Genomic DNA, 16,594 nt, shown 5'->3' with positions numbered 1-16,594 from the left:
TGCAGCTTTCCCAGAGAAGGGGAGAAGAGGGCATTCCAACTCGGACATAGATGTAAGTAGGGGTTTGTTAGCAGATGGAGGTTAGATGGTAGGAAGGAGAGTGTCAGGGGTTTGGGTGATAATTCCATTAAGTTCTTGCAATTGTTATCTCTGACTCAGTCTGTCAGCAAGCCAGTATTCTGCTTGGTGCTCCAGACTGCTTTGTTGCCCGCAGCTGTCCCTATTTCCCAAGTCACTAAAGTTTTGCCTCTGAGGTTCAAAAACTTTTCCTCTTCAAGTCATTACCATTAAAATTATGTAGTTTCTTCTCTGAGTGATTAGAAAACTCTGAGAATCCCAAAGAGTATAACTTACATGGTTTTCTGGGGATTGGGGCCTAGAGCCAATATCCCTAGTGCCAGGTTCAAACATAAGCTCTGCCAGGATTCTTGCTCTTCAGCTGCCCTTACTGTGTGGGTAGGGGAGAGCCCTGCCTACTGGGAGTCTTTACGTGGCTCCCAGAGGCTGGGTCAAGTTTTGGCAGGCTTCTATTTTTAGAACAGCAAATCCTCCAGGGTGGCATGATTAAACACTCAAATTACTCATAATCAACATTCAAGGAATCTAGAGGCCCCCCCATGAAAATGAGACTTCTGAGGAGCCTGCCATGACATCCCTAAGCTTCTGAGTTGGATGAGCTGATGAGGTCAGCAGAACCTCAAACTCCATAAAGAAAGGCTTTTGAGATGGAAGGAAAAGTTTACGCAAAGGCAAAGGGGTAAACATGGAGGTAGTGTTGGGAGAACAAGCTCAGTGAGACAGGGTCTGTGGAAGTAGGGGTGGCTACAGAGTGAGGCTGCGTGGTTGGGAGGATGGTGGCTAAGAGGGTTGGGCTTTGTCCTGTAGGCAGTGGTAAATATAAAAGCTGTTAAAAAGAGGAAGTGGCGTCTTCCAAACTTTATCAAATTTCCCCCTGAAAGTCCCTGGAAGATGGAAGTGCCTGGAGAGAGATTAGAGGAAACCCTGGTTAGGGCTATGTTGTTGGAAGCTGGGTAAGAGGAGATGCCTGAGCAACCTTTAATCTTATCAGCAGGATTTCCAAGCCAGCCTCCTACAAGGCTGGAGAAGGTGCTGTAAAGCAGTGGTCTCCAACCCCCGGGCTGCGGACCGGTACCGGTCCATGGGTCGTTTGGTACCGGTCCACAAAGAAAGAATAAATAACTTACATTATTTCCATTTTATTTATATTTAAGTCTGAACGATGTTATATTTTTAAAAAATGACCAGATTCCCTCTGTTACATCCATCTAAGACTCACTCTTGATGTTGGTCTTGGTCACGTAATACATTTATCTGTCCCACCCTAAAGGCCAGTCCGTGAAAATATTTTCTGACATTAAACCGGTCCATGGCCCAAAGAAGGTTGGGGACCACTGCTGTAAAGGAAGGAGCAGGTTTAATTCCCCGCCCCCTCCCCTCATAATGTTGTCTTAGGCTTTGTGTATTAGGCGCAAAGACACTTTGCATAGTAATCACATGAGAAGAATCTCCATTTCTACCAAGATCTATGTTCACTCCCACTTTCCTTTAAAGACACAGCCCTCCCTCTCATGGGTGTAAGAAATATTTCATGCTCCTCTTAATAACACTATACCAGACCCACAAAATGAAAAGAAATGATTTATGTCAGCTGATACCTGGCCTCAATGTCAGAGAATATTAGGGGTTCTGGGGATTGTAGGAAGTCAGGTAGCCATGTCCAGATCTAAAAGGAGCCACTGGATTCTCTACTTTAGCAGTTGAGGCCAAATTTTCTAATTTTGCAAAAGAAATGGAAAAATATTTTAAGGTAAAACATTTCAGTTTGGAAACATTAGCTATTAATTCACATTTTTTTTTTGCCATGCTGTAAGGACCAATTATGGGGTGTGGACGGACCCCTGATTTGCACCTGTTCCTCAAGGTCTTCAATGGGGAGAGTGCCCTTCAATGTGAGATTGTCAACTTTCCCCAAGAGTGACTGGCACCTTCAAGACAAATATCCATGGTCCAGATGGCAGAGCTGTATCAAACGGCCAGAGGATTGGGGTGGGCATCAGGTCCAGATGGTGGTCCTCTGAGAAACTGAAGTGGGAAGAGGCCTTTTGCTTCCGGTTTGGGTCATTCTGTGTCCTTAGGACTGCTCCCATGAGGTGATGGGACCTGCTTTCCTAGCAGTAATACTTAATACATGGAAATCTAGATCAACCAAAAGTCCACAGGGAGGAAGAGGGCAGGCAGACAGAGGCCCAGATGCCTAGCCAGAAGCTACCGGCGCAGTGGGCAGCCAGGCTGGCTGTATGAGTTTACTGTGGCTGCTGTAACAAAGTACCATAAAACTGAATGGCTTAGAACAACGGAGATAGATTCTCTCCCAGTTCTGGAGGCTTGAAACCTAAGATCAAGGTGTGACAGGGTCACACTTTCTCTGAAGGTCTAGGGGAGGATCTTCCTTACCTCTTCCAGCTCCTGAGGTTGTCAGCACTCCTTGGTGTTTCTTGGCTTTACAGATGCATCACTGCAATCGCTGCCTTTGTCTCACATGGCCATCTTCCCTCTGTGTGCATATGTGTGTCTCCAATTCTCCCCCTCCTTATAAGGACATCACTCATTGGATTTAGACCCTACCCTAATCCAGTGTGACCTCATTCGAGCTTAATTATACCTGCCAAGACACTAGTTCCAGAGAAGGTCACATTCTGAAGTTCTGGGTGGATATGAATTTTGAGGAAATGCTATGCAACCCAGGACATGGGCCAGTTGAATTCCTTACTTGTTCCTCAGGTGAGTATCCTGGACAAGTAGTCCGAAGTCCCATCAGGCTGTGCGGAGGTCCAACTCCATGTTTCATTTCAGGCAGGCGTGTGCCACTGGTAGCCTGAAAGGACAGGCAGGAGCCCAGGCCCATCCAGGGGCCTACAGAGCTGTGGACAGTCTGTCGGAGAGGGTCTGGGGTGGAGGGTAGGCCCAGGCTTCCTGGAAGGCTGTTGGGGAGGCAGTGAGCACTGTGCCCAGCGCTGGGCAGGGTGCACCATCACCCGGCCTCACATCTCTAGCAGTCTAGGTCTGACTACACGCTGTTGCTGGTTTTTGAAATCTGTCCTGACAAGGTAAAAACAACTGCCAAGGGCTCCTGCAGACTTCCAGTGGCTCCTGCAGACTTCCAGTGGCATAAGAATGAATCTCTTGGAAATAGAGAGGGAGAAAGCAGATAATTTGCATGATGAGGCTGATTGTTCTGAGGCAACTCCCCGGACTGAGAGAGCCTGGGCTTCGGATCTCATGTGTGCATACATCCAGGCCTTCCACATTTCTGTGCCTTTGGAATTTTGTATTTCCCTCATGCTTTTGTGCCTCTGTGCTTGGCTCTAACAGGAGGGTCACTGGTTCCATGGGCGAAGGGAGCTGGGGCCATGTAGGGAAAGGTGACGGAGAACCCAAGGAGCACACAGACCTCCTTTGAAAGTTTGGACGCAGAGGCTGTAGGATTCCTGAGTTGGAGAAGACATTAACTGCCACCAAATCTAATCTTCCTCAGAGCTTTGAATTTTCTCTTTGTGGCCCCTCCTCAGGGTCACCCCATGGTTGGAAAAAAACAAAACAACAACTGCAGAGACAGAGCACTTGCCCAAGGCAGCCCAATTCATTTTAAAGAACTCTAATCTTTATCAAATTAGTCCCGATGCTGAGTCAGAACTTGCCTCCCTGGCACGTCACCCCTTAATCCTGGTTTATCCACCGGGGCCCAGTGCACAACCATTATTCATCAAATCATCAGCTATCAGAGCTGGAGGCCACCAAGGCCACCCCCTCGCCTCAAGGTCCTGCTCCCAATACCACTTCTAACTTTGGCCAGAGTATGCCACTGGCATTTTTCTGTTTATAATGGTGTTTTGTTCTTATTTCCTTGCCAGGCTTTGATGCCCTTTCTGAAAATCAGGTGGGCCTTGTCATCCCAGGAAGGAAAAGAGGATGGAAAAGGTGTTCTTTACAGGTCTGATGAATGGAGGACTCATGGCCACACTCATGAGCGCAGGACTGGTGCAGGCAGGAAATGTGTTCACTGTATGTAGATGGAGTGAGGGCTGCAGCCCTGTCTCTCTACAAACCTGAGACCTGCATGTGACCCACGGTTGCAGACAGATGCTGTTCTTCCTGCGTGCACCCCCAGTCTGATATAAAAGCATACCCATCAATGTATTTATAGAAGTAGTAAATAAAGAATAAATAGCAAGTTAAAGTAGGTTTTGATTGCCTACGTGTTGGTAAAACCCAGCTGGAATAATTTGATTCATGCGCGGAAAAATGCCTTGGAAGCAGGACCTTTTTTTAGTGTGCCGAAACTGAATCCCTCCCGCTGCAGATAGAAATTTCTGCTCCTATAGTGTGGCTGCAAGACTAAGAATTAAAATCTAAAATGAGATTCCAAGAGAACTAATTACTTGCTCCCTTGAAATATACCAACTAGCCATTTCCCAATCTTGCAGACAAAGCTGCTAAATCAAGGAAGGGGTGAAATTGTCCTTTTTGGCAGCTGGCCTCTTTCTGGAGGGACATCCCCACCCTCATGGAAGAGAACGAAGACCGTGTCATCTGTCAGACCTCCAGACATAGACCCATGGCAAAAAGAGCTGTGTTTTTAAGCAAAATTAGCCACCATCTGAATTTGATTTCTGTTCCTAGTATCAAGCGGCTATGACTAATTTTATATTCTGTGAGTGGTTTTTGAGGAATAAAAAAATATATCGTTCCCACCCCCAGCTACTCACTCCTTCAAATAAAGGTTTCCCTTTCCCAAGACTCCAGATTGCTTTGCAGACAATGCCACTCACTTGTTATGGGAGATTCTGTGTGAAGTTGGCATAGAGAAGGTGTCACTACGGCTGTCCCCTCGATTAATGAACCTGGATTTATTTATCAGTGATCCATGGCTGCTGAGAGCTGCTGCTTTTCTTGCCCGTGTTGCCCCTCAGTCAGTTACACACACACACACACACACACACACACACACACACACACACACACACACACACACACACACCACGCAGCCTCAATATAGTGACCTTAAGAGTTAGTTTGAAAAATACTTTTGTTTTAGAGCCTGGGTGAGCTGATGGAAAGATGGAAAGCAGCTGGAACAATTAAGAGCTGTGCTTTGGGGAGTCGATCTCAGGAGGCAAACTCCCAGAAAACTTTCCTTTATTGCTCTCGCCAGTTTTTCTTTTCTTTTTATACATGGTCTACCAATTGGTCATTCAATTGAATTTTTGAGATTTGTCTTTAAAAAACAGAAATACTTCTGAGAGGAAGGGTTCCTAGTCACTCACATTTTAGTGAGAATTAGTCCAACAGAATTGCTTTCCTTTGAACACCATTTTGAGTTCAGCTACACTGAGACGGTGAGATTTGGAGTGAGAAAGAGGGCTGATTTTAGCAATAGTGCCTTGGGGATGGGAAGAAGCTTACAGTGGCCAAGGACCCAAATGAAGGGATAGTGAGAGGGAGATGAGAAATGAAAAATGGATAAGAGAATCTCCCCTACCCCAAAGCAGATTTTCTCTCTCCTATCATGTTGCAGACTCTTACATTTGACTTCCAACATTTCCTAGTGTTCAGATGCACTTGATAGACTTTGGTGATTTGTTTAAGTAGACTAACCACTTTTTAAAACATTGTTGTCATGGGGGTATTTTTTCCTAGTTCTCAATACCAGCCTGCAAATGAATTTTTTTTCAGTCAATAATTTAGGCTGTGCAAATGACAGAACTAACGGTCAGGAAGGCAAAAAAGGGTCATGTGTCATAGTGAAAAAAATAAGTCATTCTTCCAGATGTAAGGTGCATTGTATCACAGATCAAGGAATGCTCTCAGTATAAAGAAACTCATGAAAAGGAGCGTGTAGGATCACGGTCAAGTGCTTTGTCACTGTATCCTGCCGCTCCCTCCTCCTCCCTGCCACCTTTTATTTTCAGTTCCGTCCTGATAGAGAATTTCTGAGGTGAGACCCAGAGTGCCCAAACCCCTGCCTGATGTTAAGGACGTTCGTGTAGATGAATGTTCTTTCCCACAAGTGGGGACTTCCATGGAAACCTAATTATCTGTATTCCAATGATTGCCAAGGCTCCAACAATTGAAATGATGCGTAGCTTCTTGTCAATAGGATGCTGCTAGAATGGTCAGGGGTCTGTGCCTGTGATGGTTTCAGGATAGCAAGCAGAGGCAAGAACAAGGAGGAAAGAAGTAGTCACCGGACTGGAAACCTTGGACTGAAGATGCCCGGAAGGAGCAGTGATAGTGAAGCATCATTCTTGAGAATAAAGAGGATGTTTGTACTCTGGAGTGAGTGAATACCTACAATGGTATGCCAAATGTCATGTGCACATTTTTTGGAGGGAAGAGAGCTCATTGTTTTTTCAGATTCTTAAAGGGATCCTGACCCCTCCCTCAAAAATTAAAAAAAACCGATTGGAATAGATAATAATTTTAGCATCAAGAGTAAATGATTTCTTACTAGAGAGGATACTCAGAGAGGAAGATAATGTATTGAAGTGCTTTTGCATCAATCAGAGTAAGTTAAACTGTTGCTGTAAGAAATTCAGTGGCTTAAAAGCTTGTTCCTTACTTGTGCTTCATGCCTGGTATAGGCTGACCAGGAGAATATGCCCCCTGCAGTCATGCAGACACCATGCTGAGAAAGTTTTCACCTCCACATAAGCTTCTTCCATTACCATAGCAGCAAGAAAACCAGGTGGTCCCAAAACTCGATGGCTGCTGAGCTACCACCTAGGTGTGCTCATTTGTATTTGGCCAAAACAAGTCGCACAAACAAACTAGCAGGGGACGTGCTATCCAGCCATGTGCCCCAAAGAAGAACCAGAATATTTGTGAAGAGCCCTAATGACTACCTCTGTGATATAAAAATTTTTGAAAGAAAACCATAAAGTGTTCAGCTCATCCACTTTAAAAATTAAGAGCAAAGAACATAAAACTGTGTTCAATAAATATAGTAGATAATAAAAAGAATTTCACTTCCATGTTATGGCCAATTAAGATAGAAAAAGTTAAGGGGAAAGAGATTGAAAAAGAGTGGGGGAAAGAAAGTGGGAGAAGAGGAGAAAGAAAGGAAGAAAATGGAAGGGGCTTTTTTGGGGGGGGGATAAAGAAAGGGTGAAGGTCAAATGCCACAGCCAAGTTATCTTTCCTGTCACCCGAATCCTCCATATCATATCATTTTGCCTTGGTCTGTGGCCCCAGGAGGCTAGCTCCTCAGGAGGCAGGGAGTATTCCAATTTCCCCAGCACCCTATCTTTCTGGGGGCTGCCTCCACTGCTCTGCCTAGGGCTTCTTGCAGAAAACACTCTCACATCCATGTTTCATGGGGGCAACATATAAGAGGGCATCAAAGTGAAGTTAAAAGCCAGGTATGATCTGTGGGCCAGTTCCCCCCCCTCCCAGGTCATCTCTGTGCCAGCCGCCAGCACTCCTTTTGTGTTTGAAGACCACCTGCACAAAGGCTGCAGACACGCCAATGTGTGTCAAAGAAGCAAAGAAACCCTCTTTCCCTAATGCAGGAACTTGATTCAGTGCACGTGGTGAAACTATTACATAAATATGCTAAGCACATATTTTATAATAGAAAAGACTCGTTCGTTCTCTCTGTACGGCTGCATGTTTTAAAGGCATAAACTAGCCCCAAGGGCTGCATCTTCCTCCACCCCTACTGCTTCCCTGGGCTCCCAGAGCCGAGCCTTCCTTTTGCTCCAGGAAAGCAATGCTTGTATGCCTCGTCCTCCTGTGGCCACCTGCTATTCCCACTCACTGCCTGCTGCTAAGAAATGAAAAGGTCAGGCAGGCTTTCTCTCTGTGCCTCTGAAAGAGGCATGTACCTAGCTTAGAGATGGGAGACGTCAGGGGCAAAGGGAGGAAATTTGGGAGTGACACAGAGGTTGCTTGGGGGTCTTGTATTCCTCAGATCAGTTTTGGTTCCTTATTCACTGCCATCACCCGAGGATAAGGTGGTGGGAACTTTGCCATTCAAGAGCCGTGTCCCCTGTATCAGTCAGCTGTTGCTGTTTAATAAGGTACTCCAAGATTTAGTGGTCTAAAACAATGACTATTATGTCTTACTAGTCTATGGCTTTGCCAAATGAAGTCTTTCACAAACATGCAAGGTGAGTGTGAAATCATGTGCTGCTTCTGGTCTGGGTTGAGCTCTAAAGATCTCCATTGGGTTTGCTCGTGTGTCTGTCCACAGCCCGCTGATGTGTTGGCTGGGGCTAACTGAGGCTTCCCTCCTGGTGGTCTCTCCTCCTCCCCCAAGCTAGCCTGGGCTTTTTCACTTGGCCATTGGAGGGTTTCAAGGACAACAAGAGGGCAAGTCCCTTTGCTCAAGTGCTTTTCAGATCTTGGCTTAGGTTGTTTTTGTTACTATCTTATTGGTCAAAGTAAGTCACATGGACAGTCCAGATTAAGGGGTAGAGATAGTCTCTACTCCTTGATGAGAGGAGCTATAAGGTTATATTATAAGGATGGGGATATTGGGAGGGGAATAGTTTATAGCCATTTGTGCAATCTATCACTCCTGAACCCCAGCCTTTCCATTCTACTTCTGCTCTGGAGTGTGATTGCTTGAGGCCCTCCCCCTCTGCTCCCTGGTCCAGGGCACACGGTCAGTCTGCGGTTAATGTGTACTATGCTGTGACAGATTTGGAGTACCATTGCACACAGGCAAAGGGATCATCTCTGGGCATATATGACAATAAAAACAAATCCAAAATAACAAGATTTTAACAAGATAGAAAATTCTCCCTTCAGGTTTCATAAGCAGCCGAGAAGCCTTGATGGAATTATCAGAGACCCAGCCTTCTTCCAGCTCATTGATTTACCACCCCAGACCACTTCCCTTGTCTGCATTGTCGAAGGAGGCTTCTAGAGCTTCAGCCATAACATCTGCAGGTAGCAATACAGAGTAAAAGAAGACGAACAAATCTATCTCTTATAGAACTTCCAGTAGTTTTACTCACTCTTGCTTACATCTCATTGGTCTGAAATTAGCCATCTTTCTAGGTTCAGGACACAGCCACCTGCAAGGGAGGCTCAGAAAAACCTGGGGTGGCCCTGGCCGGTTGGCTAAGCGGTAGAGCGTCGGCCTGGCGTGCGGGGGACCCAGGTTCGATTCCCGGCCAGGGCACACAGGAGAAGCGCCCATCTGCTTCTCCACCCCCCAGCCCCTCCTTCCTCTCTGTCTCTCTCTTCCCCTCCTGCAGCCAAGGCTCCATTGGAGCAAAGATGGCCCGGGTGCTGGGGATGGCTCCTTGGCCTCTGCCCCAGGCTCTAGAGTGGTTCTGGTCGCAGCAGAGTGACGCCCCGGAGGGGCAGAGCATCGCCCCCTGGTGGGCAGAGCTTTGCCCATGGTGGGCGTGCCAGGTGGATCCCGGTCGGGCGCATGCGGGAGTCTGACTGTCTCTCCCCATTTCCAGCTTCAGAAAAATACAAAAAAAAGAAAAAAGAAAAACCTGGGGCACATTGATACTTCTAATAAATTTCCTGTGACTAAGGGAGGAGGAGCAGAGTGGATGTTTGGGATCTTTGCCAAATGAGGTCTTACACAAACATGTAATGTGAGTGTGAAATCATGAGAAGTCTTTGCACAAGTCTTGTTTGTTCAATCATCACACCTGGGGTCGATTCATGTCATCTAGTCAGTTCAGTTCAGGTAATGGCGCACAGTGCCCTGTTGTAGCCCCCCTCCCCCAATTTGTCATTCGCTGTGGTCCAGCAGCTTTTAGGGTGATGCTTGGAGAAGGCCCAGGACTCTCTCACTTTCTTTATCCCAGAGTTGAGGCTCAATTTCACTTTTCCCAATTTTAATTGAGATATGACAATCACACAAACAAGTTTGCAAATCTGAAGTATAAAGCTGGATGGCTTTTTGGATACGTATGCATCCATAACCACCACCCAGATCAAGTTATAGAACATTTTCAGGCCCTCTACCCTCACCCAGAAGATCCCCTCCTACCTTTATTCCATCAATACCTACTCCCAGAGGTAAACAGGATTCTAACTCAGGGGTCCCCAAACTATGGCCCGCGGGCCACATGCGGCCCCCTGAGGCCATTTACCCGGCCCCCGCTGCACTTCCGGAAGGGGCACCTCTTTCATTGGTGGTCAGTGAGAAGAGCATAGTTCCCATTGAAATACTGGTCAGTTTGTTGATTTAAATTTACTTGTTCTTTATTTTAAATATTGTTTTTGTTCCTGTTTTGTTTTTTACTTTAAAATAAGATATGTGCAGTGTGAATAGAGATTTGTTCATAGTTTTTTTTATAGTCCGGCCCTCCAACGGTCTGAGGGACAGTGAGCTGGCCCCCTGTGTAAAAAGTTTGGGGATCCCTGTTCTAACTTTTGTTAACACCAAGGTAATAAGCTCTTTTCAGGCTGCCCAGATGCTTTCACATGGGATCTGTACTGTAGGCCTCTGCTCTCTGTCTGGTTTTTTTGTTTTGTTCTGGTTTTTTGTTTTGTTGGTTTTTGTTTTTGGCAACACTCCTCTCTCCTTGTCTACTGTAGCCAGGAAGGAGAAAAATCAAGAAACAAAAAATGCAGCATCCAGGGTAGGGTGGAGGAATGGCTAGCTAGATATCAATTCTCACTGAGGTTGATCAGTGCCGCAATTGCACAATACAGTACCCTGCTTACCTGCGCTCAAGTTTCAGTGCGTGCGATCACGTGTATGGCTGGGACCTCCCAACAGCAGATTGTAAAATAGCACTAGTCCTGCCCAGGTATCTGCTCCTCCCTTCTCCTCTCACACAGACTTGACTTGCTCTCTAGTCTTGATCTTAGTACTCTCAAAGGTTATTCATGCTCCTCGAAGAATATGGCTTTTCCTGTTTGTGTTCCCCTCCCATCACCAGCACCAGGCTAGGCATAGCCTGGGAGACACCCCGGGATACAACCTGCTCTCCTGGCTGACACCTGATTAAAGAAACTTGATGATTTATAGGACAATTTGACATATTCTTTGTGGCTGCCATGAGTGATGAGTGGGAGGTTTATGGAGACCCACTTCAGTTTCATCAAATTGAATGTCTGGTGTTGCTACTCAAAGTACAGTCCCTGGACCAGCGGCAGTGGACTCAGCTGGGAATACGTTAGAAATTCAGATTCTGGGGCCCCATCCCAGACTCACTGCATCAGAATCTGAATTTTCATAAGAGCCCCAGTGTAGCCTGACCAGGCAGTGGCGCAGTGGATAGAGCGTCGGACTGGGATGCAGAGGACCCAGGTTCGAGACCCCGAGGTCGCCAGCTTGAGCGCGGGCTCATCTGGTTTGAGCAAAAAGCCCACCAGCTTGAACCCAAGGTTGCTGGCTCCAGCAAGGGGTTACTCCGTCTGCTGAAGGCCCGCAGTCAAGGCACATATGAGAAAGCAATCAATGAACAACTAAGGTGTTGCAATGCGCAATGAAAAACTAATGATTGATGCTTCTCATCTCTCTCTGTTCCTGTCTGTCCCTGTCTATCCCTCTCTCTGACTCACTCTCTGTCTCTGTAAAAAATAAAAAAAAAATAAAAAAAAAGAGCCCCAGTGGATTCTTCTGTTCATAATGTTTAGGTTGTAACACTGAGAGCTGCTCTAAAGTGGCATGGGTACTTTATCAGGAAGCAGAGTTCCCCTGAACTACCTGCTTCTGGCTGGTCCCTTGTTGGCCGCTGTGCCCCATGTAGAAGTTTGATAAAAGGGTTTCACTGCTGTACTATCCTGTGAAGACTTAGTTGCTTGGCATTTTTGAGCCTGTCACTCTGGCTCTAGTTTTAGAAACTTTTCTTTCCTTACTACCAATTCAAATCCCTTATTTGCAACAGAAACCCACAGGTTTTATGTAAGTTTGGCACAAATGTATTTGGCACAAGTATTTTCTTTTCTTTTTCTATTCAGTGAGAGGAGGAAAGGCAGAGAGAGAGACCCCTGCATGTGCTCTGATGCAGGGCAAGCCCCCTAGGGGGCGATGCTCTGTCTATCCGGGGCATTGCTCCATTGCTCAGCAACCAAGCTCTTCTTAGCACCTGAGGCAGAAGCCATGGAGCCATTCTCAGTGCCTGGGCCAACTTGCTCCAATTGAGCCATTACTGCAGGAAGGAAAGAGAGAGAGAGAGGGAGAGAGAGAGGGAGGGAGGGAGGGAGGGAGAGAGAGAGAGAGAGAGAGAGAAGTGAGAGGGGAAGGGGAAGAGAAGCAGATGGTTGCTTCTTCTGTGTGTCCTGACCAGGAATCAAACCTGGGACATCCACACACTGGGCTGACACTCTATGACTGAGTCAACTAGCCAGGGCTGTATTATTTTCTCTTTTGGTTTCTTCGCTCCATCTAGGTGGGCTCTGTCTTGCTCTTCTGCTTGAATCTGTGTTCTCCTGGGACTTTGTGCCAGAGCATCTCAGGTATTTGGCAGCAAAACCTGGTTTGAACTGATGTGAGGCCTTTTATGGTCATCATTTATCCCACTTTATGTGACTACTCATATATTTTAGCACAGCACTATTAATGAGTTTGATTACCACCTGAAAATGTTTCATAAGACTTCATTTCTACACGGTTTCTTTTCTAATATATGAAAACGTCTCGAATATGAAACTTATCTGGCCTGAAGAGTTTCGGGTAGAACATTATCTCTTTTTCCCCTCATAGAGGATGCATTCCATTTTTTTAATTTGTCATTTTGTTCAAAGTTGATACATAAGTGTTTTTTTAAATTTTCATGAATTCCATTTTTTAATCCCCTCCCACATTTTAAATAATAACAACAACTACTATTATTATTGTTCATGACAAAAGTAATGCTTGTTTGGAAAAATTCAGACTATGGAAGTAGAGGACACTGGGCCTGCTCTTGATCACAACTTTGTGTCCGTATTTTCTTTTATACACACATATAGGTGCAGCCTGAAACACACATGTGCACACACATTTAAGTAATAAAATGCAATCACACTTTGCATAGCCATATGCACCTTCCCCCCACACATCCCACTTAAACAGTGATTCATAGGAAACTACATGACAACACTTAATGTTTGACAGAAGCTGTGGGTGCCAGGCCATGTCCCTGGAGTCTTCCTACTCCCCAGTGTGCCTTCTAACTGCCAGGGTTTACATCTTTGGGCTTGAGGACTTTCTTCAAAGCTATGCCAAAAGCAGGGAAGGCTGGAAATGCCGGGAAATTAACAGCCTAGGGAGCAGCTCCCAAATAAGGAATCTCAGGAGTTGGTGTAGAACAGGCGTCCCCAAACTTTTTACACAGGGGGCCAGTTCACTGTCCCTCAGACCATTGGAGGGCCGGACTATAAAAAAACTATGAACAAATCCCTATTCACACTGCACATATTTTATTTTAAAGTAAAAAAACAAAACGGGAACAAATACAATATTTAAAATAAAGAACAAGTAAATTTAAATCAACAAACTGACCAGTATTTCAATGGGAACTATGCTCCTCTCACTGACCACCAATGAAAGAGGTACCCCTTCCGGAAGTGCGGCGGGGGCCGGATAAATAGCCTCAGGGGGCCACATGTGGCCCACGGGCCGTAGTTTGGGGACCCCTGGTGTAGAATGCCACCAGATTCTTGATAGCGATAACTTGGAAGTATTTCCTATCATTCCCCTGCAAGAATAATCTCCAGTTGCCCACAGTGGTAACTGGCTTGAGAATATACCTTTTCATTGGCTGCCTTTCCTGCCCTGTCTCCCTTCCCCACTCCCCTCTACCTCCTATTCATACCTCTCCTGTGATTTTTTTTCCACCTCCTGAATAAATAATTTGTATTCTAATGCTTGTCTCTGGGTCTGTTTCTACGGAAACCTAAACAATGATAATCCAGAAATACCTTTTGCTTTTTATTAACTGCCAAGTATGCCACAGTACATATATACCATGATTTCTTCGACCATTCTCCATTACAGTCCGATTATATTATTGGATAATTATGGTGCTGCTAATTTTTCACTGTGACAGATGAGGCTATGGTAGACCTTCTTATGCATATATGTTTCGGTGTGAGCACGAATATTTCTGAAAGACTCCTAGGGGTAGAGTTTCTGGGTCAAAAGGTATGGGTATTTAAATTTTTGATAATGCAGGCATTTCTCTTAAATATTTTGAATGTTGTATTATTTTCTCTTTTAGTTTCTTCGCTCCATCTAGGTGGACTCTGTCTTGCTCCTCTGCTTGAATCTGTGTCCCCCGAGAGTTTGTGCCGAGTATCTCAGGTAAGGTGACCAACTGTCTTCATTTTCCTGGGATAAAGGAGTTTCCCAGGATGCAGAAATGTCAGTGCTACCATTGAGACAGTCCCCAGCAAATTGAAATGGTGACTTGTCCCAATTCTGCTCCTTTGAGTGGCCTCTTAGATTTCAAAACTCCTGTTTTCAATTTTTCTCCCTCAGCCTCCACATCCAGAATCTCCCATCACAGCTGCCTGGCTCCCAACCCCCAGCTCACAGGGCACCTTTTGCTCTGATGAGCCAGCTTCATCACTAGACGCAGACACGCACACCTGCATTTTCACAACCCCTCCACCCCCAGGCTGTGATTATATTGCCCTCTTCTAACTATTTCCTTCTGAGCACAAATACCTCTGCCTGGTGTCTTCTAGTGGCCTGGTCTATTTCCATAATCTAGGCACCAGGGGAGAAATTTGGCCACACTGGCCCATTGCTTAATCCATTCATTCTGTCTCCCTCATGGCTATCTATTTTCCTTTCCTATCTCTTCTTCTAGAGCAGGGGTCCCCAAACTTTTTACACAGGGGGCCAGTTCACTGTCCCTCAGACCGTTGGAGGGCCAGACTATAAAAAAAACTATGAACAAATCCCTATGCACACTGCACATATCTTATTTTAAAGTAAAAAAACAAAACGGGAACAAATATAACATTTAAAATAAAGAACAAGTAAATTTAAATCAACAAACTGACCAGTATTTCAATGGGAACTATGCTCCTCTCACTGACCACCAATGAAAGAGGTGCTCCTTCTGGAAGTGTGGTGGGGCCGGATAAATGGTCTCAGGAGGCCGCATGTGGCCTGTGGGCCGTAGTTTGGGGACCCCTGTTCTAGAGACTGTCCAGTCTCAACCCCTGGGCTGAAATAGAATTTAATCTACCCTTCTGTAAATACTTTGAATATATGTTAGCTTCATCTGGGATAGGGATAAGAGGAAGAGAGAGATGAGCTAAGAGACAGAGAGGACCATATCCCTGGGGCTATTGCTTAAACACCTAGAACTAGCCAGACCTGAAACCCCAGTGTTTGTCTTGGTTTAGGTCCCCAGAAGCAGATCCTGACATAACAATTTGATTGTAAGTAGTTTATTTGTGAAACGATCACAGGAAGCACACATAGGGAACTGGGGGATTGGGGCAGGCACAAGAAAAAAGCCAACAACAGCTGTATTACCAAACCTATTACCCTTCCACGCAACTGAGGCTCAATCCAATTGGAGAGCTCTGGTATATAGTGTAAAACATGCCTCTAAGGTACCTACCTTAAAGCAGGCTGGAGTGTTTACCCATCTACTCCCTGACCATCATTGGTCAGGGCTGCTGTGGGGGCCACTAATCCCCAACACTTTTGTTTGGCCCCACTCATGAGCCAAAGGGGCTTCTGTGATGAGAAGGAAAAGCCTGGTGTGTTTACTGGCCACATCTGTGTGTAGAGGTGAGTGTATGTGGGCAGGGCACGTCCACTCCTGTCTTTACTGGATCTGCATCATTAAGTTCCCTTTGTGGTCACTCTGCTTCTGTCACTAGGAACCATAAGAACCCTGACTAATACCATCTTTGCTGGCTGCCCCGAACCCTGAGCACGTGTCCCCTGTGTAAGCACCTGTGTACTCGTGCCTTGCTCTTGGTGCTGATTGCATTTGCTGTCATAGGATTAATTGTTTTTTTTTTCCACATGTATGTCCCCTTTCCGCAGGCAGACTGAGGACCTAACTCACTGTGTGCTCGCTACCTGCCAGGCCAGAGCAAGTCTGTGAGGTGAATACTCAGAGTGCATTTGATTGATGAGGTCCAGTGAGTTTAAGCCACTTGCCCAAGGTCACACAGCTAGGACAAGATGCAGCAAAACTTGGACTCAGGTCTGGGTGACCTGGAGATTCTATCTTTCTGCCTTTCTTGCTTCAGGCCCGCTGCCCTTTACCCAAACTCAGCAGCTATCATTTTAACTCGTCAGCATCTTCTCCCATTAAGTGCCACTCTGTCAGGTCCCACTCTTGCCAAATAAAAATATTTTGCATTACTTGATTTCTCTTCTCCTGTGCCTGTTGGTTCCTTTCCAGGTCTCTGGCTCAGTTATTCCCCTGCATTTTCCCCATTTGCATAGAAGGTCCTTTCTTACTTTGACATTGTGGCTTCTCTGTATACACAGCAAGGAAGAAGCCCTGCTGGTTTGGAACAAAGTCTGGGTTATTATCACCACCCCATGCCACAGATAGGAAAGCAGAGGCTCAGAGAGGTGCTGTGAGATGCTGAGGCGACACAGCTGGTGGTTGGCAGAGCCTGGCTTGGAGTC

The sequence above is a fragment of the Saccopteryx leptura genome, chromosome X, assembly GCF_036850995.1.
Source record: "Saccopteryx leptura isolate mSacLep1 chromosome X, mSacLep1_pri_phased_curated, whole genome shotgun sequence".
Lineage (NCBI taxonomy): Eukaryota > Metazoa > Chordata > Mammalia > Chiroptera > Emballonuridae > Saccopteryx > Saccopteryx leptura.
The sequence above is the reverse complement of the archived record's forward strand: the minus strand, read 5'-3'. Positions refer to the sequence as shown.